A 24,278-nucleotide genomic window follows, 5' to 3' on the forward strand; every position below is an offset into this window, starting at 1 on the left:
GGGTACCTTTTATTAATGAAAACTTCCATAAATGTAATACAATCTATAAATATAACCGAATCCTCTGATAGTTGAACTGAATGAAGTCTGACCTTTGGGGTTCAGATTTAAATGCCATGGGTTATGAGCACAGTATGATGCAGCTACTGACTGCAGTCTAGGGCTCAGTGCTGACAGATGTCCCTTTAAAAATCAGTAACATGGAATGAATGGAATGCCTCCATACAGTTCCTGACTGCCAAATAGCACATTTTAAATGAACTTGAAAGAGTCCATGTCCTTTTAAAGCCCACGGATACAGCTACAAATACATTATATCTCACCCAAGTAGCCCATTGTATTTATTTTTTTTTAAATCACATAATTGTTTTAAGCAAACACTTTTTTCCTGCTCTAGAGCACATATATTCTTGTCTCAGAATTAAGGACAAAATTCTCCTCAGATCTGCAGGGTGGATCGTGACTCCAATCTTCTGCTTTCCCTGCAAGAGCCTATCTCCCATTGACGTCAAAAGGAGTTCTGCACACGTAGGGAGATAAGCATATCGGAGGCAAGATCCGCCATACGGATCTGAGTGGAGAATTTTGCTCTAAGAATTCACAAGCCTTTGGAAGGCTAACAGTTTTCTCTCTTGATTAAAGCAAGAAAGAACGTTACACAAACATGACTGCTGACTCCTGGCTATCTTAAGTCTGCCTCACTCAGGGCTGTCTGCTGTTAACCCATCTCAGTTTATTTTAGGGAGGGAAAACACGCCTTTATTTTTTAAATAAGCCAAATGTAAAAATTAAAAACAAAAACCAAAGTAACAAAACCTTGGTTTGTTATATAGTGTATCAAAGCAATGAACTGTCAAGATACCTTTAAAAGCCTAGCAAATATTTGTGGTGCAGTGTGTATTTTCCCCCATTATTAATCATTGTGCTCTTGAAAGAAAATGTCAGTTAAGGGAAAATGTATCAATTTGCTGATTTGTCTCTCTTTGCGCTGGAGTCTCTCAGCCTCGCTTTCTGAGCTGAGAATACATTAGCAGCTCTTCCTTCTGTCTAGCCAGAATATAAACTCTTGGGGGCAGGGACTGTATCTTCATTTCATGTAGCTATAGCCCCTGGTACAATAGGGCCATGACCCTGATGGGAGACTCCACTACAATACAAATAAATCATCGTCATCTTAAAATAATCTGGAAAATGTAAAATCTCAACATGTAATCACACCGCTCCCATGTTGGGGTTGAGTGAGGCCACACTGAGTATATCTAACTTTTAGAGTAAGAGAACTACAAAGCTGAATATAATGGTTCTGTCACCTCAACGATTCACAAAGATGCTTAGAAGCACACCTGAAGAATACCACACTGATAAACGTAAGTGCTTTGAGATCTGTGGATACAAAGCACTATACAAGAGAAATTTATTACAATAATAATACCTATCATCATAGCAATTACAGATATATGGCAGATACCTGGTGTACTATCAGCCAGGGGTACATGTACCACTGGGTGCACTCAGAGGCCTTCCAGGGGGTACTCAACTCATCTAGATCAGTGTTTCTCAACCTGGGGGTTGTAGCCCCCAAAAGGGGTCTTGGGACGGGTTTGGGGGGGTGACAAGTGCAGGGCCGGCATTAGGGGGTTGCAAGCAGGGCAATTGCCCAAGGTCCCATGCCACAAGGAGCCATGTGAAGCTAAGTTACATGCTTCAGCCCCGGGTGGTGAGACTTGGGCTTCAGACAAGGCTCACAAGTGAAAAAACGGGCTCAAATATCACACTGCAATGTAAGTACAATAGTTATATTCCAATCGATTTATTCTCTAATGATATGGTACAAATGCGAAAGTAAGCAATGTTTCAGTAATAGTGTGGCTGTGACACTTTTGTATTTCTAGGTCTGATTTTGTAAGCAAGTAGTTTTTAAGTGAGATGAAACTTGGGGATACGCAAGACAAATCAGATTCCTGAAAGGGGTACAGTAGTCTGGAAAGGTTGAGAACCACTGGACTGTACAGTTCATTTAGGCTGAGAGTCTCTTTTTCCTTTGAAGACACCTCTGATTAGTAATATTTTATGATAGTATCTCACAAGCTGCTTTTGTAGAGTTGTATTGACAGCTCATACTACACTTCTTACTGTGTGCATACTATCTTATTCAGTCTCTTTCTGAAGAGGAGTTTGTAGCATTAGGCCCAGAGTTAATTCTGTATTTTAAGTGTAAGTCTTTATATACACTAGCACATAATGTTTTTCATGGTTACTCTGTTTTCTTATATGACTTCTGTAGTATGCCATTTAAGTACATTTTACTTCATACTTTTCACATCAAGTGACTATCATGGACTGTCTACCATACACAGAGGACAAGGTGGGTGAAGTAATGTCTATGATTCTATGAATATCTTTTATTGGGCCAACTTCTCTTTGTGAGAGAGACAAGCTTTTGAGAGGTTGGTCCAATAAAGGATATTATCTCATCCACCTTGTCTCTCTAATATCCTGGGACCAACACGGATACAACAACAGTGCATACACATAGGAGTCCTACACTGTAGTACAAGAGATTGCACTCCAAACCCCTATCCCGAGTGATAGAAAAAAATTGTATACTATGTTGTCCTATTGAAGAAATAGTATGTGGTCATACAAGTAAACACTGAATCACAATGCACACACATAAGGGGGCAGAGTGAAGATTGCATGTTGAACTTTCCCCATTTCCTGATTTTTAAGCATTTACATTTGTAACCCTAACATTCCATTGCTAATATCTATTGTTATGTATTTTAAAGAAAAATTGTGTGTTTGGAATCTGGCTTTGAGCTCTTGCATATGGATGAGACGTTCATCAAAGCAAAAAATCCTCACTTGGACAAAATGTAAATTTTGTGAATGAAGTGCAGATGGAATTTAGAATGGCCATTTCAGAAGCACAGAATACTCTGGAGTGCAGCTACACGTAATAACTTGCCATCAGACTGAGGCACAGTCTCAGTTTACAACTGGCACAGAGGTTATTTATATGTCAGAGATGATTTTTCCCTCCACTGCCTGATTACGTGCTGAGGAAAGAGTGAGATTCTGATCTACAGTCAATGGGCTCCTTCTTTCCTCTTGTCCTTCAATCTGGACAGAACAAGGTAGAGCAATGCAAGACTGGAGGTAGAGAAACGCTCAGCTACTGCAAATAATACAGGTTCATTCTGTCTCCACCATTGTGGAACTGCTCTATGGTATATTTTTATAGTTTATAAATAGCACTGCAAGATGCCACTTAGGAGTTGTCATTCTGGATGACACCAGTAGTCCATCAAGTCTGCTTGATGCTTCAGAAGAAGGCACTTCTGGTACCTTGTGCAGTGCTTTACACGAGGTTGGAGAAAGGGGGAGAAGAAAGATTATTTATTGCCTCTCCCCTTATGATTGATGAGACATTTCCTAAAGCATGAGATTCAATTATCTTTCTCTTATGAGGCACAACTACAAATATTATTAGTCATAGAATTATCCAGCCCTTTAAAAAGTCTCCCCAAGGAATTTGACTCAATGGCCTTCTGCAGCAGAGAGTTCCACACTCTGACCATCCATGGCATGCAATAATAGTTAGCTTTATTTGTTCTCTATAGGGTTATTACCTTGGTAGCACATATTTTTGATGATGTTATGCAATAACCTATTGAAATCTGTTTGGTAAACTAAGGCAACATGGAAAATTTTAGACAAACGAGGCCTAACAGAGTGATATACAACTATTTATTGCTGTTCTACCTTCAAACTATAATGATTTAAAAATCAACTTACAACTATTTGCAAAAACTAAAATAAAATTGAACTGAGGCAGAAAAAGGTCATTTCATTATTTTTTTCCCTGTTAAGATTTCACATAAATTTCTGGTTGTCTAGATGCCAGAAGAAATCAGGAATTAAAATACAGAGCTGCCCAAGACAGCCTCGGGACTGTAGTTTGACACAGTGGTTTCTATTGGTGACCACACTTTCATCTCATTGGGATGCCCTTGAGAAACTCCTACTGCAATCGGAAGCAAAAGTTTCCCCAATTTCTGGAATGCATGAATGCAATATGAATCGTCACAGGCCAAGAAATTCCACAAAACCCACATGGATTTGCTGCAATAACATCTCTTCCCAGAATATTAAACACTGACAGAAATAAAAGATGAACAATTTTAATATTGAGAAATTCAGGGCTACATCCTCCCTGTGTTACGGCAACTATGCATGACTCCACAGGAACAAAGTCGCCCTGTCACTGGCTTATCACATTGTGGGAGGATCTCCCTTGCATACGGAGATCCTTGGAAGGCACAGAGCCTCCGGACACTCCTGTGCCATCTCTCCTCCTGTGGTCGGTGGTGGGAACGTGGCTGTGGAAAAGAGATGTGGCCAGGGGGTTCCTGCACCTCAGCGACATAGGCAGCTGACGTAAGTTAGAGAAGTCTTCACGCTGCTCTAATTTGTACCTCAGGACCAGACCAATGAGAGTAGCTGCAGGATTGGGGACAGCAAAGGAAGCTTCAAAGCACATTTGTACCCAAACCCTCAAGTTCCCCAGTAGTTCTGTTGACTTCAAGGGTGCAAGTAGTGCTAGCTAGAGTGGTGTGAAGTTAATGGGATTGCTCACATGCTTAAAGCTAGTCTCACGCTGAAATACCTTGCTGAATTAGGGCTGAAATGCCAACCAGTTTCATATTACTCTTTCTCCTGTATATATGACCCAACCCTGGATCTTCTACCAGTCCAGTCCATCTCTCAAAAAGCTTTGTGAGTTTGGTTTCTCTCATTGCTCAGTGACTATGACAGCAGCCATTCCCATTGCTGAATAAAGTTCAAGAGCAGCAATATTGCGGGAAACTGCATGGAATTGGATTTCCCATGACAGAGCAGGTGAGTCACAGACACATAAGCAACTAATATCCAGAGATCTAGCAGTCCATATGACGGATGTACCAGAGTTTTTCAGAACCCTCACAGTCAAGAGTTCGGATTAAGAATTGTAAGTATCCGTAGACATCATTTCTGAGTCAGTCAAATTTAAGGAAGGCTTTTCCTTCTTCCCCTGTATGCCAATTAGTGTACCTCTTTCTTATAGTGCACCCGGGAATTCCTCAACTCACCTCATCCAAGCAACCCATCTAACCTGACAATCTTTGCCCTCAGGTTGAGCAACTCTGGCTTTCCCTTACTCTCTTGTTAACCCTCCAGCTGCCAGTAGAGCTGGGTGAATAATGGATGTTTTGGATCGCTGGCAATGCCGGAAATCAAAACATATTTCAGTGCGGGTCAAACTGAATCCAAAAAATGTTGATTTTTTTTTTTAAATTGAAATGGTCATTTCAGGTTGCATGAAATGCATCGTTTGACCCAAAACATATTATTTTCAGGCATTTTTAAAGGGCTAGACTGACAACATTGCTGGAGAAGGTGCCTCCCACCATATCACTTTTAACCCAGTGCGTAGAGTTCTCACTTTGGATGTAGAAGATGAAGGCTCAGTTCTCTGCTCTGCCAGGTGTGCAGAAGGGATTTGAACAGGGGTCTCCCACACTGCAGGAGAGTACACTAGCCACTGAGCATTGGGGTATTCTGGAATGGGGCCAGAATAAAATGCATGTGTGTACACGTGCAAGAGAGAAAGCATGAAGGACTCTAAAGCCCAGTGGTTAGAGCACTCACATGGGGGGTGGGAAAACCAAGTTCAAGTCGCTGCGCCAATCCCTATACAAGTATTTTATACAAAGTGGAACACCTTCAGCAGGAGAAATTGAGAAAGACCTGCCTGACTAGGGCACTCTCCTACAACATGAGAGATCTACGTTCAAATTGCTGGTCCACATCATGCACAGGGGAAACTGAACCTGAGTTTCCCCATCCCGGGGGGGTAGGGTGACCAGATGTCCTGATTTTATAGGGACAGTCCCGATTTTTGGGTCTTTTTCTTATATAAGCTCTTATTACCCCCCCACCCCCGTCCCGGTTTTTCACACTTGCTGTCTGGTCACCCTACGGGGGCGGTGCTCTAACCAAGTGGTCCCCAAACTGTGGGGGGCATCCCCTAGGGCAGGGGTGGCCAACCTGTGGCTCCGAAGCCACATGCGACTCTTCAGAAGTTAATATGTGGCTCCTTGTATAGACACCGGCTCCAGGACTGCAGCTACAGTCTCCAACTTTCCAATGTGCCGGGGGGTGCTCACTGCTCAACCCCTTGCTCTGCACAGGCCCTGCCCCCACTCCACCCCTTCCCGCCCCCTCCATTGAACCTGCCATGCCCTCACTCCTCCCCCCCCAAAGCCTCCTGCATGCCACAAAACAGCTGATCGGGAAGCGCTGATCAGCGGGGCTGCCGGGATGTGGGGGGAAGTTGATGGGGGGCTGCTGACGTATTACTATGGTTCTTTGGCAATGTACATTCTGGGTCCTTCTCAGGCTCAGGTTGGCCACCCCTGCCCTAGGGGCCCCCCAGTTCAGCTCTGGCCCCAGCCACAGCTCCACTCTGCCCCCTACCAGTTCTGCCCTCATTCCCTCTTCTCTCCCAGGTCAGCTCTGCCTCTAGCGCTAGCTCCACTCCCCATCCCCTGTTTAGCCCCCAGCTCCACCTACAGCCCAAGCTCCTCTGCTGAGTCAACTGTGCAGTAACGGGCAGGGGGTGCAGACAGATTCCATTACTGGTAAGGGGCGGGGTGGCACGACAGAAAAGTTTAGGCACCACTGCTCCAACTACTAGGCTAAAAGTCATAAGGTGGGCAGCAGCGCTGCCTCTTCTTCCAGCCATTTTGTGAATGGTGCCTAAATCCCCTTGTGAATCCAACCTCATATTCTGTATTATACATGTTGGCTGAAGCGATTTGGCAAATTCATGTCAAATGTGCAACTAGTTTCAAGGTCGACTGAACCTTTCATTTTTTGGTGAATAAACTATTTGCCCCCCCCACACACACCCAAAAGTTTGCCCAGCTGTAGCTGCCAGCATCTGGATGGAGTCTATATATTCCATCACAGTGCCCGCTCACTGGGCGCTCCTAACCAGGCACAGTGACACAACAGAATATAGATATTCCAGTGTGGAATGTACAGACTAGCAGTGTTATTCAATCACATATCACAAGAGAGCAGAGATTCCACATGGGAGCGTCTAGTATCTTCCACATGCATCCTATGCATTTCCTGTTCATTACTAGCACTCTTTGACTAGCTCATCTTTTACCAGCATCTTGTGTCCCGTAGCAGGCTTTTCATCTCCTGTCAGCAGGATGCTGGTCAGTCAAACGAGGAAGCTCTGAGGCAGCTCTGCTTACCAGACTCCTGGATGTCCTAACGTGAAACCAGCGAGCGCTATTTCAAGCAAGGAACTTGTGTGGTCTTATTTGTTATTGAATCTGGAGATGAAAGTATGGGTCAAATTCATCTCTGGAGTCACTCCATCGACTTTGGCAGTGAAGTTGGCCCAGCACGTCCTGGGCTGTGAGAACAGAATACCAGCCAGGCAAGACGCAAAACCTGAAAGCTCTTTAGGGCTCTTAAGTTTGGCAATGGCACCCTTTCCATGCCCAGAAGCTCTAAGGAGAATGTGAAACAGTTTTCCACACTTTGCTGATGCGTTCGCACAACATTCAGCCAGGTCACATCAGCTCATTTTGGCCTAATGCTAGGGAAGCTTCCCACAAAGATCCCAAAGAGTGCTGAGGAGAGTTTATTATAATGCCCCTCTGTGGTCTTGCTTGAACCAAATGGAAAAAAAATTGCCTAGCCCGGTCACTTTTAAAATATAATTAATTTCAAACAGATAAGCCATAGTCCACGTCCCCTTAATCACAGTCACATAAGAACAAGAGGCGCATCCATACCAGTGTTCCCTTGTGGGAATTCTGTCCACAGAAAACAGAGTTCATGTGCGTCCATAGTTTGTTGGCTGCCTCTCCTCAGGCCCATCTGTTTGTATGGCAAGGTGCCTGGTCACAAAGAGGCTGGAGGCTTGCCCTAGAACATAGGTGCCAAGTCAGCTTGGGTTTAAATAGGCAGCTCCTTTACCATGCCTAGCACAGCACAGCTTCGTGCAGCAATGGTGCCGCATTCTGCTGCACAGCTGTGCCAAAAATAAACAAACAGCTGGAGATGGAAAGGACGACACATCTTACAAGTGTTTCTGGCTGATTCTTGCAGTGGGTGTTTGTTCAAACATAACAAGAAAATAACAAACAGCATAAAGTCCCATGTCTGACAATGGCACCAGAAGTGAAGATGAATCCAGGTGAAGTTAAGTCCATATCAGAGTTGTACAAGTTATTTAGAAGAGTGGGCAGCCACCCTAAGGAAGAGCTAACCCTGCCTGGTCAGCTACATGGTAGTACAGATGAATCCCTTCTATGTGGCTCATTGAAAACCACAGAGATTGCACAAGTTTGTTTCGAAAGGGAAACACCCCCTGGTTCATGAAGGATTTAAACAAATAATCAAATGTGAGATTACAAAGACAGGGCATTTGTCTCCTGAGCACAGCCAGCCTGTGGAAGGTACTGCAGCAAATCAACCTGGAAAACATAAGAAAAACTGGTGTTTCCATGTAAATAGCAGAAGTGTGGTCGGTTTGCATTCCAGAGACCTCTCCTGCATTCTGATGCTATTCTCCTCTCCAGGCATACTTTCCAGCCATGGCCACGTGGGGGAAAAGGACAACTTGCACGGTGTTAGGCCAGGCCCATACAGGCTATCAAATCCAAGGTTCAAGAAAAGTATTTGGCTACTGATCAAGGGTTCAGTTATATGGCAGTGTGAAAGGCCCACAGTTCAAGGAAGCTGAATTCTTCCCATTTAGTTAATATCTGTGGAAATTTTAAGTCTCAACTTTCTGAACCAAATATACTCTTAAATTGTAACTACAAAAATAAAACAGAATAATGGATAGAGGGTAACATTTTCAAGAGTGCCTCGGTGACTTAGGTGCCGAAGTGACTCAGGCACCTAGAAGGCCGAAGTTTCAATGAAAGTCACTGGAAATGTTAGCCAAAAGCTCCAAGATGTTCAGTTTAAGGGATTAGAGGGCTCAGGGGCTTGGTCATGAGCTATGAAGCTTTCACCACTTTAAATCCAGCCCAGTTTGGTAGTGACTAACCAATATTGTAATCTGATACACTCAGACGACCATGTAAGACCGAACTCATAAAAAGACTGCATCACAGAAAACACTAGTGTAAATTGGCACAAACCTGGAGATTTCAGCAGAGGGCTTAAGGATGAATTGCTCATTGAAACGGATCCGATGGTACTTGCTTTTGCCTGTTATACCTTTTCCATGCACAGCCCTGTCAGGTCCAGTACCTTTCATGAGCACTAAACTTAATTCAATGCCCCCATGTAAGCACTTCCAATATAAGAGGAAGGATTTTAAAAAGGAATTGATTCAATTTTAAAGAATTTCTATGGAGTAACAAAGAAGGAAATTCAAGCAAGTAAACCAGTCAATCACTGAAAGACATGGTCAAACATGAATCTTTGATTGTAGGAACAAAGATGGATGGAGAGAGAAAAAAAGAAAGGTTTAGAAGACAAGGAGACAGTGCCAGGGAAAGGAGATGGAGACTCTATGAAGACAGAAGCAGGAGAATTAGAGAAAAAACACAGAAACAGATGTTAGGAAACAACAGTGTTCCCACAGGGGTATCACTTATCAGCCATTCTTGCACATAACACATATTTTTTCCAACATTAAGCGAAGAAAGCTATTGATTAATCATAATTAACAGAAATAAAACCCTGGTCCAGATCCTAATGTGGAATAATATTCTTGCAAAGGTAAATGCCATGGAAGGTTCTAGACACCCACATTAGATATGGAGAGGTCTCAGGAATAGGACAAACCAAAATATTTAAAGCAGATAGGTGTCCTCAATGAGCTAGCCAATCAGAGAGCCAAAGCACTCAATTTAACAAGTCAGGGCATGGCCCTCCTGAAGAGAATGCCTGGGGAAATCATTCTGGTGTTGGGACATTGAACACTGTGGGCATGTCCTACTACCAAGCAAATGTTTACCTGTGTTTCCTTCTTTCTTGGACTCTCAGGAACTCCACTACTTGAGGGAGGGTCACTTTAGAGGGCTCATGGCATAGTCATGTATATGGAGACTGTGTGGGACGACTGGGGATTTAAAATAGGAATCTCCTCGACTTCCCCCTCAGACTCACCAGGGCACAGTTCAAACCACTTTAGCAAACAGGCACCCTGCATATCCTTCAAACGTCATATCTCCGCCATTTCCTTAGTAGCCCGCAGCTGCACCATCCTCTTTGTGCATACAGGGGCAAGCCATGAAACTCGCTCTTATTTCCATGCTGTACCTGTGATACCACCCTGCCCTGAGACCGCAGACTCTGAAATGCAAGCAATTGGCCTGGCACACATGGCCTATTTTCACATTGTAAACAAGTGGGTTTCTCTCCCTTTGTGCTCCAACAGTGCACCTTCCAAAGCACCTCTACAGTCAATGTGCCTACCCTACCTCTCCTCCACTGAGTCATCCACTCCACCCCAACCTATGCCAGCCAACACAGGGCAACGGGACATGGGCAATGCTGCAACCTCCGCGCATGGGCTGCTCCTTCAAAGGAGCAAAAGACAAAGAGCAGTAATTTATCAGCTGTCAAGAAAAGAAAAACACAAAGAATTTCTCCCCGACTGTTCTTTTGCTGATTGCCACATGGTTATTTTGTTGATTTCCACAGCTGGATGCTGCATTCAGAGCAATGCTGGAATAACTTGAGTAAAGTGAAACCGATTTCACCAGCTGCCTGTGTGTGCATGCCTGATATGGACACGCAGGCCTCCTTCCTCCTCTTCAATTACCCATCTATTATGTTCCCCAGCAGCAAAGCTGGTCCAAGTTTTTCCAACGGAACACTATTCCTTTGGAAAATGCTGATTTGACTAAATCAAAATATACCACAGGCATGAATTGATGTTAATTTTTTCTAGGATAAATTACCAAAACATTTTGTTTTGACTTTATTATAATTTATAACAAACACTGAAATGTTTTGACATTATAATTTAGAATGCAAAACAAAAGTCAAGTTGTCAGTTGAAATGAAATATTTTGACTATCAGAATGAAATGTTTTGATAAAGTCAAAATGAAATGTCATTTTGATTTTCTCTCTGTGAAATTTCAGAATTCCAGTTCAATGGGAAATTTTAAAAAAAATTATTTTGGTGCTGATTCAGAATGAAAAAATACCTGAAAGGTCAGATTTCCACATGGATCAGAAATTCCATATTCTGACCAGCCCTACCCAGCAGTCTTTTGTGGTCCTGGGGAGGCTACCACTTGTTGGTGGCTCTTGAATATGAAGAGCTGAAACATCTGTTCATCCTTCCCTTCCTCCTTCCTGCCCCTACCCCATTTTAAAGCAGTGGCATGATGGATGGCTGCATTGTTCACTCCTGGGGGCATTCTGTACCACTGCATGTGCGCAGAATTCATGTCCCACACAGACTTCTTTGCTTCCCTGCAGAAAAATGACTTTCTGACATGGAAGCAAAGGGAAGCTGCAAGAGCAGTCACGCACCACTCCCTAGCTGTGCAGGTACATTGTTTCAGGTACCCGGAGCAGCCAGCGGAGAGGTAAATCACTGCAGAACTGGGGACACCCCAGCCAGTGGCTCCTACCCTGAGCTGGGATCAGCTGCTAATCCCAGGTAGGCTGGAGGCAGGAGAGGACGGGACTTCCTCTTCCCTTGCAAGGAGTGGCTGGGCTGTGTCAGACCCACCCCTAGAAACCTCTCCAGCTGCAGGAAGCTCAGCATCCTCCTGTTTCCTGTCCCCATTGCTCCTCAGCTGCAGGGGGTGGGGTCACTGTACGGGGAGCTGCTTCCCATCCTCCCAATCCCTGTGTATTCAAGTCTCCCATACCCAGACACCCCTGCCAAGCCTCACCCCATACACGCAGAACCCCCCTAGCCCTCCATACCCAAATTCCACACTATTGAACCTCAACCCCTGTATCTGGAGCCTCCTGCACCCTGACCTCCTGCCTCCGGACCCCAACTCCTGCACCCAGACCACCTCCCACTGAGCTCCCTTGATTCAAACCCCCAACCTGATGAGCCCCACCCCACATCCAGACCCCCATGCCACTGACCCCCAACTAGTTGCACCCAGACTCCCACCCCACAAAGCCCCACTCCCCCAGCATCCAGATCCCTCTGCTGAGCCCCAACCATCTTCACCTGGAAGCCCCTGCAGAGTCCCATTACCCCTGCACTGGAACTCACCCCCCCCCCACAAGCCTCTGTGCATCCAGATCCCCCCACACCTAGACCCCCCCACTGAGCTGCCTGCACCCAGATTGTCCCACACAGAATCCTCTCACCCCACACCTGGATCCCCCCACACTGAGCTCCTCCACACTTGGATCCTGCCTGGTTGAGCTTGCCTATCTCATAACTGGTGTGCCTGGCACAGAGAGACAGAGCTCCAGAGTGTTTCTGGAGCAGGCCCAGGCCTTGTGCTGTGTCACAGGGTCGGGTGAAGCCTCACCATTGAGTCCATGTCCCAGGGGTGGGTGGTGGGGGTGCTGCAGGGTGATCTCCCACCTTTGTGCAACCAGTGGCCTGTGCTCCCCACTGCCATGCTGGAGCCTCTACATTTATTTATTGACAAATAAAACTTGCAGAATTTTAAAATATTGTGCACAGAATTTTAATTATTTTGGTGCAGAATGCCCTCAGGAGTAATTGTTGCACCTTACTTGAAGCTATTCCTCCCAGATACCCACCTCTCTCATTCCCTACTTGCATCCTTGTCCCTTTCCATCCCCTCATCCTACCCTGCTCTCTCCTGGGAGTTCCATACCACATACTTGCTCTCTCTCTCTGCACAACTCCAGTTCTGCAGTGCATTTGGGGGGCTTTGCAATCACTGTAGGCATAGGCGCCGACTTCCACTGTTCCCGGAGGGTGCTAGATGCCACCCCCGCCCCTGGCCTCGCCCCTACACCGCCCTCACCCCACCCCCCATTCCACCCCTTTCCCCCCCACCCCGCCTCTTCTCCGCCTCCTCCCCTGAGTGCGCTGCGTCCCTGCTCCTCCCCCTCCCTCCTGGAAAGTCCTAAGTGCTGCCAAACAGCTGTTTGGAGGCAGGAAGCGCTGTGGGAGGTAGGCGGAGGAGTGAGGACGCAGCGCGCTCAGGGGGGAGGAGGTGGAGTGGGGGGTGAGGGGAGCTTGGCTGCCGGTGGATGCAGAGCACCCACTAATTTTTCCCCATGGGTGCTCCAGCCCCGGAGCATCCACAGAGTCGGCACCTATGCTGTGGCGTAAGGTTTGTGGCTGTGCTGTGTTTGCCTTCAGTGATACATGGCTGGGAGAGTAGGGTGTTAAACTGCATGTGCTGAGTTAGTCATACCTCAGGTACAAATGAGTAGCAATTCACTTAATTGCACCCCTTTTCCCCCAGTTCCCGCCTGGGCCCTTTTGACGACACTTACACACCCAGAAGATACCCCGGCCAAAAAACAAAAACAAAAAACATTTAGTTTCCTTAACAGCTGTATAAGCTTTGGAGAATTCTGGCCCTTATATAAGCTTAGGCTTCCTGCCACTAAAACAAAAAGGTAGATTTTGCCTGGGAAAGGGTTGTGGTTAATGGGTAGCCAGGCCAGTAAACCGGTTACCATTACTGCCTGCTGTCTTCACCTATTAGTTCTCCCTCCTCCCTCACTGTTTTGTGCTAGTGCACAAGCTCATTTGTTATTGTTCAGATGTGCCAGTCTGCTAGTACCACACTGTTGTAAGGTACCGGGCAGCTGAAGCACTTGTTTCGGACAAGAATAGCCACACGTGCAAAGAATGACATGAAAGTCTTTCTTGCAGGAGCAGCAACTATTGTTCTCCCTTTTCCCCTACTTTCTGACAGCAACTTGATAGATTTCAAACAAAAGAGACACTATAGAAAACTTCCTCCCGGGTGTGCAGGTAGCTCTAAGGATGGTCTAGTTCAGCGGTTCTCAAACTGTGGGTCAGGACCCCAAAGTGGGTCGCGATCCTATTTTAATGGGGTCGCCAGGGTTGGCTTAGACTTGCTGGGGCCCGAGACCAAAGCCTGAGCCTCACCACCCAGGGCCAAAGTCCAAGGGCTCCAGCCCTGGAGAGCAAGGCTCAAGTTACAGGACCCTGCCTCAGGCTGAAGCCCTTCGGCTTCGATCCACCCCTTCCTCCCACCCAAGGCGGCGGGACTCGGGCGCGCTCAAGCTTTGGTCCTCCCCTGGGGTCGTGTAGTAATTTATGTTGTCAGAAGGGGTTAGCAGTGCAATGAAGTTTGAGACCCCCTGGTCTAGTTGGTGGAGGACACATAGGAGTAGAACTCCGGAGTGCTGCGTTCACCTTTCCGTTCAGCCACAGACCTTGGGCAAGTCACTTAATCTGCCTTGTGCCTCAGTGTCTGCGAAAAGAGAATAATACCACCATAGTCCAGAGGGGCACCGTGAGGAGACAATTCATTAACGATTGCAAGGTGCTTCGACACCACAGTGCTGAGAGCCATACATGAACCTAGAAGGTCCTTTAAAGATTATTTTTTAAGTCACAGGAAAACGAACAAACCCTCAAACCCCTCTTACATGTTGAAACGTCAAATTTGAGTTCTTTTAATAGCTGTAGTCCAACAACAAGCAACAAGATTGTGTTGTATTGATGTGCTTGAGTAAACAATTTAGTGTAATCTAAATCAGAAATATTTAATTGCAATATTAAAAAAGCCATTATCAACTGAATACAGTGACTAGAAAAATTACAGCTCATGAATATGCAAATTGCTCGACAAAACACATTCTGTGAACGCTTCAGCAATTTTCAGAGATAAACCTTGAACAAGCTGCCTATTTCAATTGCAGTTTTATTTGTAGATAAGTAGCTGGTGCTCAGTAATTCAGGTTTAGGAAATACGTCTTTATGATGCAGTCATGTCGAGAAGTTTCTAGCTGGTAAAATGCGTTTTAAAAATTCTTCCGTTTTACTCTACGATTTTCCTTTCTGTGCTATTTAGGAACATTAAAGCTTGAGGTCCAACTGTTTCTAACCGCTTTCTCCAACCAATTTCACACAGTGGGTGAGACAATATTGGAAATATTGAGCCACAAGAGTTCCTACCAGTACATGAAGGAGCACGAGTCATAAAGCCAACCACAAAGCCACAATGTTGAATTGTTACAGCCATGTTCCCTCTGGCCTTGACCTGTCAAGGTGCTGAGCACTGTGGCCTTGATTAAGCAAAACACTTGGGGCCAGACTGACAAAGGGATTTAGGTACCTAAAGATGAAGACAGGCACTTGAGAGAGATGCTTTGAAAAATCCCACTTGGTGCCTAGGTGCTTTTGAGAATCCCCTAAATACCTAGGTAATTTAGGCCCTTATCCCTGATCTTGTCCCAGTCAGTGGGGACTTTCATGTCTACTAGTTCCATTGAAATCAATGGGGCTACTCAAATGCTTAAAGTTAGGGATGCGCTTAAGTGCTTTGTTGAGTTGAGCCCAAGCACTCAGCACCTTGGAGGATTGAGTCTTTCCTCAGAGACCAAGGAAGTGTTCTTTGTGAGTCCACTCCAACACCCAAAATCAATAGGAATCTTTCCATTGGCTTCCAAGAGCAATGCATCAAACCTTATATGCCTACCTGTGGAGTCACAAAATTGCAGCCAAGAGCTGTACATAACTGTACTATTATCTTCCTAGGATCCAGACTATCACCCTGAAACCAAATGCACGTGGGGGGGGGGGGGGGAGGAGACTTTTTCTTTTTCATTCATAACAATAATCGAATCATTACAAATATGAATATGACAAGATTTAGAGGAGAAACATTTACAGTAGATTTAGCTAATTTATAAAATATTCTAAAGTGACAAATTTACATTCACTCCTCTGCAATTAATTGGGTGCAAGCAAAAGGGTTCACAATTTAAAAAAAATAAGTGTTTTCCTTATTGGCTGTAATGTAGCAGTGAAATGGTTCGCACACGCACGTGTGTACATCGTTCCCATCTACTGATCAGCCTCAGAACTGTATCATAAGATTTATACTATCAGGAGGTAATTCACCTTTAAGCTTGAGTGGCCCGAGGATCTGAGTTCTAGCCTCGCTACCCCTAAGAAATTCAGTATGTCCATTGTGTGCAGCACACTGACAACCACAACGTCCTACATTTGTTACATCCACACATTGTCAACAAACCAACAGTCAGCCTTGCTCAGCAAACTGCCTCGGAGAATACTGCATGCAAAAATCCTAAAGCTGAAGATCCCCCTGCCTTAATTTGGGAGGGAATGTTATCTGATTATTTTATTCTGCAGAGTGGAATACATTCAGAAAATATGAATTTATAGTCCAACAACAGTAAAATTGCATACTCTTTACTTCTTCATGCTCTAAAATTTTCTTTGGAGCTAGTACAATTTTTCACAAAGCATTTACAGAATGAACACCATATCCTTTGCTGCTGTTAGTTTTACCACTTAGTCTGGATGAGTTTTAACCCCCTTTCTGGTGGTTTATACGTGCTGCATAAACATGAATAGTAAAGAGAGAATTAACAACATACAACAGAGATACGGTCAAGCAAGCATTTAAACAAATTGGCACAGGGATTTCTCTCCCCTAGTGCCCATGCACATGCTGATGGGTATCAGGGTTAGGTCAGGGATTCACAAATGTTTTGTATAGGCTAGATCACATTTTCATTCAGAGATTGTCTTGTGGACACTTCCCTGGCCATTCAGAGTCGCTTGGCCCACCTCTTCCCATTTGCAACCGCAGAATAACCCCCTGACTATGCCCAATTCTTACATGGTAAAGTGAGAGTAGGAATTTGTAATGTATACATTAAAGCCATCTTTCATACAAGTTAGCATCTGAAAACAACTGCTCTGTTGACCACCAATGGCCCACAGATCAGATCGAAAACGACTGCATTAGGGTGATGTGGAACTGAAGTTAGGAGTGGACTGCAGATAAGTTACCTTGATTTCTGAAAACGTGGTTTTTTACATTGTTTCCATATGCAACAATTATACACCCAAAACCTCAGAACATATCGATTTATTCAAGTTGCTCTTCTCAAACGGACATCAAATACTAACTCTGACCAGAAAGATACAAAGCCAGATATTAGTCCTGTTGCCACTAGTACAGATGTGGTCTGGGCAGATGTGCAGAAGCACTAGGCACCCTCAGATCTGCATGTTCATCTGGGGAGCTGCTCCCACTGCTTGTTTTGGGGAACTGTAACCCCACTCTTTCAATTCAGAATGAACGGACAGGCTCCTTTATGTAAATGAGCAAAAGGAAAGGGGCCCCACCCCAAATCTGATCTCCATTGTAATAAGTTGGATGAGGGGTGCTTTACTGAATGATGGAGTGGAAAGCAGTGGATGACTTTATTTAAAAACACAGGGTCAGTCTTTTATACATACCAATACCCCTTTCCTCCACCTTTTGGGTTTTGCTTGTTGTCTTAGACTGTAAACTATTTGGACCAGGGATTGCATCTTACTATATTTTAGCATATACCACCCAGCATAGGACCTTGATCCTATTTGGGATTTCAAGTGCTACTGTGATACAAACAGTATATTAAAATAATAAGAAGTTAGTAAAAAGTTATATATATACACTATATATATACACATTCTAAGGCATATAAACACACAGAGGATATAGGTATATTTGAGAGTCAGGCACAACCTGTGATAATTTTATCAGCAGAACTAGAAAAAGTCCTGAATATGTGCAGTTTCTAAAGAGAGGAATGGATGTAATTTACACACGTCAGCACAGTATATCCATTTACTCATTTTCTATCCCTGCCATCGGATGGACATTTCCCCCCTTACATAAATGGAAAAGCCCTCTAGTGAATTTCTTTTCCTGCTATGACTGCCAGGCAACTGTAGGATCACAGGACTGAGATGCATTTTCTCAAGTTCTCTTCTCTTCAAGATGGCATATTATTCCCTAGAATTATAGTTAGTTACATTTGATCTTTAACAGGAAAAGGAGATATCTTCATAACTCAGATGTTTACATTATTTTATAACAAAAAATAATTAATTTATGTTCAAGTTCTGTGGGAGACCCAATGACCTCATGCTTTAGTTAAAAGATACCATGGGAAATGAAATGAATACAATACCAAGTTCAAAGAATGTGAGCAATAAATAACTAACCTATTTGACAGGTTTCAGAGTAACAGCCGTGTTAGTCTGTATCCGCAAAAAGAAGAACAGGAGTACTTGTGGCACCTTAGAGACTAACAAATTTTTTAAAGCCTAAGCTTTCGTGGACTACAGCCCACTTCTTCGGATGCATATAGAATGGAACATATATTGAGGAGATATATATACACACATACAGAGAGCATAAACAGGTGGGAGTTGTCTTACCAACTCTGAGAGGCCAATTAATTAAGAGAAAAAAAAACTTTTGAAGTGATAATCAAGCTAGCCCAGTACAGACAGTTTGATAATAAGTGTGAGAATACTTACAAGGGGAGATAGAGTCAATGTTTGTAATGGCTCAACCATTCCCAGTCCTTATTCAAACCGGAGTTGATTGTGTCTAGTTTGCATATCAATTCTAGCTCAGCAGTCTCTCTTTGGAGTCTGTTTTTGAAGTTTTTCTGTTGTAATATAGCCACCCGCAGGTCTGTCACTGAATGACCAGACAGGTTAAAGTGTTCTCCCACTGGTTTTTGAGTATTTTGATTCCTGATGTCCGATTTGTGTCCATTAATTCTTTTGCGTAGAGACTGTCCGGTTTGGCCAATGTACATGGCAGAGGGGCATTGCTGGCACATGATGGCATATATCACATTGGTAGATGTGCAGGTGAACGAGCCCCTGATGGTATGGCTGATGTGATTAGGTCCTATGATGATGTCACTTGAATAGATATGTGGACAGAGTTGGCATCGGGGTTTGTTACAAGGATAGGTTCCTGGGTTAGTGGTTTTGTTCAGTGATGTGTGGTTGCTGGTGAGTATTTGCTTTAGGTTGGGGGGTTGTCTGTAAGCGAGGACAGGTCTGTCTCCCAAGATCTGTGAGAGTAAAGGATAATCTTTCAGGATAGGTTGTAGATCTCTGATGATGCGCTGGAGAGGTTTTAGTTGGGGGCTGAAGGTGACGGCTAGTGGTGTTCTGTTATTTTCTTTGTTGGGCCTGTCTTGTAGGAGGTGACTTCTGGGTACTCGTCTGGCTCTGTCAATCTGTTTTTTCACTTCAGCAGGTGGGTATTGTAGTTTTAAGAATGCTTGATAGAGATCTTGTAGGTGCTTGTCTCTATCCGAAGGATTGGAGCAAATGCGGTTATATCTTAGAGCTTGGCTGTAGACAATGGATCGTGTGGTGTGTCCTGGATGGAAGCTGGAGGCATGTAGGTAAGTGTAGCGGTCAGTAGGTTTCCGGTATAGGGTGGTATTGATGTGACCATCGCTTATTAGCACAGTAGTGTCCAGGAAATGGACCGCTTGTGTGGATTGATCTAGGCTGAGGTTGATGGTGGGATGGAAATTATTGAAATCATGGTGAAATTCCTCAAGGGCTTCTTTTCCATGGGTCCAGATGATGAAGATGTCATCAATGTAGCGCAAGTAGAGTAGGGGCGTTAGGGGACGAGAGCTAAGGAAGCGTTGTTCTAAGTCAGCCATAAAAATGTTGGCATATTGTGGGGCCATGCGGGTACCCATAGCAGTGCCGCTGACTTGAAGGTATATATTGTCCCCAAATGTGAAATAGTTGTGGGTGAGGACAAAATCACAAAGTTCAGCCACCAGGTTAGCTGTGACATTATCAGGGATTCTGTTCCTGATAGCTTGTAGTCCATCTTTGTGTGGAATATTGGTGTAGAGGGCTTCTACGTCCATAGTGGCCAGGATGGTGTTTTCTGGAAGATCACCGATGGATTGTAGTTTCCTCTACACCACCACTAGCTGTCACCTTCAGCCCCCAACTAAAACCTCTCCAGCGCATCATCAGAGATCTACAACCTATCCTGAAAGATGATCCTTTACTCTCACAGATCTTGGGAGACAGACCTGTCCTCGCTTACAGACAACCCCCCAACCTAAAGCAAATACTCACCAGCAACCACACATCACTGAACAAAACCACTAACCCAGGAACCTATCCTTGTAACAAACCCCGATGCCAACTCTGTCCACATATCTATTCAAGTGACATCATCATAGGACCTAATCACATCAGCCATACCATCAGGGGCTCGTTCACCTGCACATCTACCAATGTGATATATGCCATCATGTGCCAGCAATGCCCCTCTGCCATGTACATTGGCCAAACCGGACAGTCTCTACGCAAAAGAATTAATGGACACAAATCGGACATCAGGAATCAAAATACTCAAAAACCAGTGGGAGAACACTTTAACCTGTCTGGTCATTCAGTGACAGACCTGCGGGTGGCTATATTACAACAGAAAAACTTCAAAAACAGACTCCAAAGAGAGACTGCTGAGCTAGAATTGATATGCAAACTAGACACAATCAACTCCGGTTTGAATAAGGACTGGGAATGGCTGAGCCATTACAAACATTGACTCTATCTCCCCTTGTAAGTATTCTCACACTTATTATCAAACTGTCTGTACTGGGCTAGCTTGATTATCACTTCAAAAGTTTTTTTTCTCTTAATTAATTGGCCTCTCAGAGTTGGTAAGACAACTCCCACCTGTTTATGCTCTCTGTATGTGTGTATATATATCTCCTCAATATATGTTCCATTCTATATGCATCCGAAGAAGTGGGCTGTAGTCCACGAAAGCTTATGCTCTAAAAAATTTGTTAGTCTCTAAGGTGCCACAAGTACTCCTGTTCTTCTTTTAACCTATTTGAGTTTCATGTAATGTTTTTAGCATCTCAAGACAGCGTTTGATGCACATCTAGAGATGCATGAGACAATTACCAAGACGTAAGGCTTTGTACTTTTTTTCTTTTTTAAGTGTCACATGCCTGCGATTTCTGGTTTCAGACAGGAGGTGACTGATCCTGCTTCTCAATAAATATGTTCTGCACTTGGGACAGGATGGAAGGAGGGGTAGGGGCACAGGTCTCTTTAAGCCATCTTTCACTCCACCCCTTCCAGGACTGTTCAGCCCTGGTGGAAATTAAAGCAACCCTGAAGCTGTTCTAACGTATGCCCTGCTTCCTATGGCCTCCTCTAGGAAACAGCTTTAATGCAGTGCATCTGGTCATGCCCCTGACACATAGTCAATCCACTCCCTCCTAGGTCAGATTGCAGGGCTGGGGTGAGCCCTTATGCAAGCTCTACATGGGTCAGGGAAACTTCTTTCATGAGCAGTATTCTTAAGGCCCCTCCTTGTTGCCAGACTGGTGTAAAAGGGCTTTAGCATAAATAAGAATCAGGCCCATTGAGTAAATTACTCCTTGGCTATTTCTGAACAGGCCAAAGCCACAAAGTTTTGTTCTCACGATATTTTTAAATGTTGAGTTTTGTGCTCTCGGCACCGTCTCCTTTCCAGGAAGGGAAGGAGAGTGGGAGATCAGAGTTCTTTGGCAGCTGGGCTGAAAAGTGTTAAGCCTGCAAGGTGTATTGTTTTGTTCTGCTGGCAGTGTAGCAAGCCTGGAAAGGGACAGCTATAGCCACCACCACAGAGTGAGGAAGGTAACGAAGAAAGGAAATAAATCACTAAGCCTGCCTGCGTAGTTTCTTAAAGAACCAGCATCAGGCAATGCAGGCCAGGGTTATTCTTGCAATAACTTGGGAGGAGGAGGGAAATGGGAATTCCGTTTCTGCATGGGGGGGGGGGGGGGAAGTGTTAAACAGGACACCGAGCGGTTGCTGTCTCTGAGAGATGGGGGCAACTGCACGACTTCCTACCAGCCATTCCAGCAAAGCCAATGTGGACAACTTTTTATTTGTGCAATGAATATTCAAAAGTTCAGATGCAGAGATACCAGGTAGCTTCACAGAGATGGGGTGACTCACTCCAGGTATGCCAAGAGATGCCCCCACAACTTATTGTGAGCATATTAGGCTGAATCCTGAGAGACTCTGAGCATCTATAACCCCCACTGAGTTCATTGGGACAAGCAGGTGCTCCGCATCTCTCAGTATCTGGTGCTTGTTGAGGAAAGGCAGCATGTCCTCATTTGTTATATTTCTAATGAAAGCGAGACAAGCCCCTTAACTCTAGGTTTAGGTCCAGGGGACATTCATAAATATATGTGCTGATATGTCCTCATTAGCAAACGAACCATCAGCATCCACAAACCCAGACTCCCTCCCATCTAAGAATCGGAGTCACTATGCATCCGACGAAGTGGGCTGTAGCCCACAAAAGCTTATGCTCAAATAAATTTGTTAGTCTCTAAGGTGCCACCAGTACTCCTGTTCTTTTTTCAGAAGGTGACAGCATTTCCAGAGGGTGAAGAACAGAAACTGAAATCCCTGTTTGTCTCTCCTGAGTGTGCTGATGAGGTAGAGGAGTTGGAAGAAGAAATACCTTCCTATCTACAAAATGTGCAACAAAGGAACTAAAGGCCTGAAAAGAAACTTGCCATTCCTTCCATCTGTCAAGAAAACTAAAAGCTGAATATTAATACTTAAAACAGATAGATGACCCCTGCCCCAAGTAGTGGTGCTCCTCTGTGTTCTACATACACTCTTAAGATATTTTCACAAGCAGAGATTTTTGCAAGTTCCCTAAAATCCTGTAGCATGCCTGAGGGAAGGGATAAAGCAATGGACATGGACAGCAATGCTGAGATTGGGGAGGATGCTAATGGCACTCCACCACCATACCCCTGGGTAGGCCAGCAGGAGTAGGAACCGAACCTGGGATCTCTGGTTCTAAACGCATGAGCCTCTATTGCCCACCCTAAAAGACACAGCTCTGGAAGCCAAAGCTGTAGCAGCAGGCTCCTCGAGTTCTGTGGCCCAGCCACCACTAGAGGGGGACAGAGGGCACCCTTGAGTGGGTTACACTACCACAGTGACTATGACCCCAGCAAGAGGCGGATATTCAGTTTTGGGTTTTTTTAAGCTTCTTCAGGGTACACGGACCTGAAAGGTCCAGATTATTCAGGTAACTTTCAGAAAGGGTTTTAATGTTTTATCTGAATCAAATCAAATGGATCTAAACCTTTTAGTTCACTCATCACTGGATGCAACATAAAAGTATCACCTGGCACTTTAGGAAAGGGTCCATGGCGCACTGAAATGCCTTTTGTAAAGAAATATCAGCAGGTCTTGATGATGAGAAAGGTCGACAGTTGTTCTGAATGACTTGTTACCAACACACGTATTACTTCCTTTCGCAAGAGGATGATCTGTTCACATGTTCCTTTTTGTCTGTTTCTCCCCACCCGGCTACATGATCACATCACATTTATTTTTTAAAGTCTGTGATAGGCTAGAAGATCTTTATGTGACGTGGGATTTTTGTTATGGCAATATAGGCTGCTCCCAGCAGCTTAACCACAGACAGAATTATTTCATACCTGTGTCAGAGCTATGCACTTGATTACAAAGCTACTGTATACTTAAGCTACAGAACAGTTGTGATGTCATTAACCAACATTCTACTACCTCCATTCCCTTCCCTTCCCTCCCAGACACTATTCACCAACAGTTCCACAAAAGAAGGAGCAAACAAACATTAACTGATGTCAGATTCATCTACTGTCACACCCTGGCTTTTCAGGAAATCCCAGGAATTTGATGCCTACTGTTTACACATACCAGTGGGAATTCCCACTTCAGTCTTCATTAATTTAAAGAGACACATATGTGATGCCTTGGGACTTTCTGCAGTTCTCAGTGACTTTCTCCAAGGCATGAAATTCTGAACTATGTTAAAGCATCATCAGCACCAAAAGTGCACCAATTCTTAGATTTTTAAATCTATGCCTATGATTTTCACAATGCCACATACTGATGTATCTTCTTCCTGTTAGAAACTGTGTTTATTCTACTTTATTATGAGGTATCCAATATTAAAGCACAGTAAGCAATATATAGGAGAAAGACGTGATCTCGAGGCCGAGATCCAGGAACTCCTCTGATTCCTAATACCAGTGTTCATGCTGCAACTTAGGGCAAGTCACTCATTTGTTGTGCCTCTGCTGCTCCATCTGTACAATGGGTATAATACTAGTCTCCCGCACAGTGGATTGGTCAGGTGTGGTTAAGGTTTGCGAAGTGCTTTGAAAAAAAACTAACCCACTATATAAAGTGGAGAGTATTGT

The 24,278-nt window shown here is 44.4% G+C and overlaps 1 protein-coding gene across 2 annotated transcripts in view; it reads right to left on the reverse strand.

Annotated features, from left to right (window-relative positions):
* The window catches only part of GRK5 (G protein-coupled receptor kinase 5), a 233,169-nt gene that overhangs the window by 165,181 nt on the left and 43,710 nt on the right, over positions 1 to 24,278 (reverse strand). The window lies entirely within an intron of this gene.

The sequence above is a fragment of the Malaclemys terrapin genome, chromosome 7 (genome assembly GCF_027887155.1).
Source record: "Malaclemys terrapin pileata isolate rMalTer1 chromosome 7, rMalTer1.hap1, whole genome shotgun sequence".
Taxonomy (NCBI): Eukaryota; Metazoa; Chordata; order Testudines; family Emydidae; genus Malaclemys; species Malaclemys terrapin.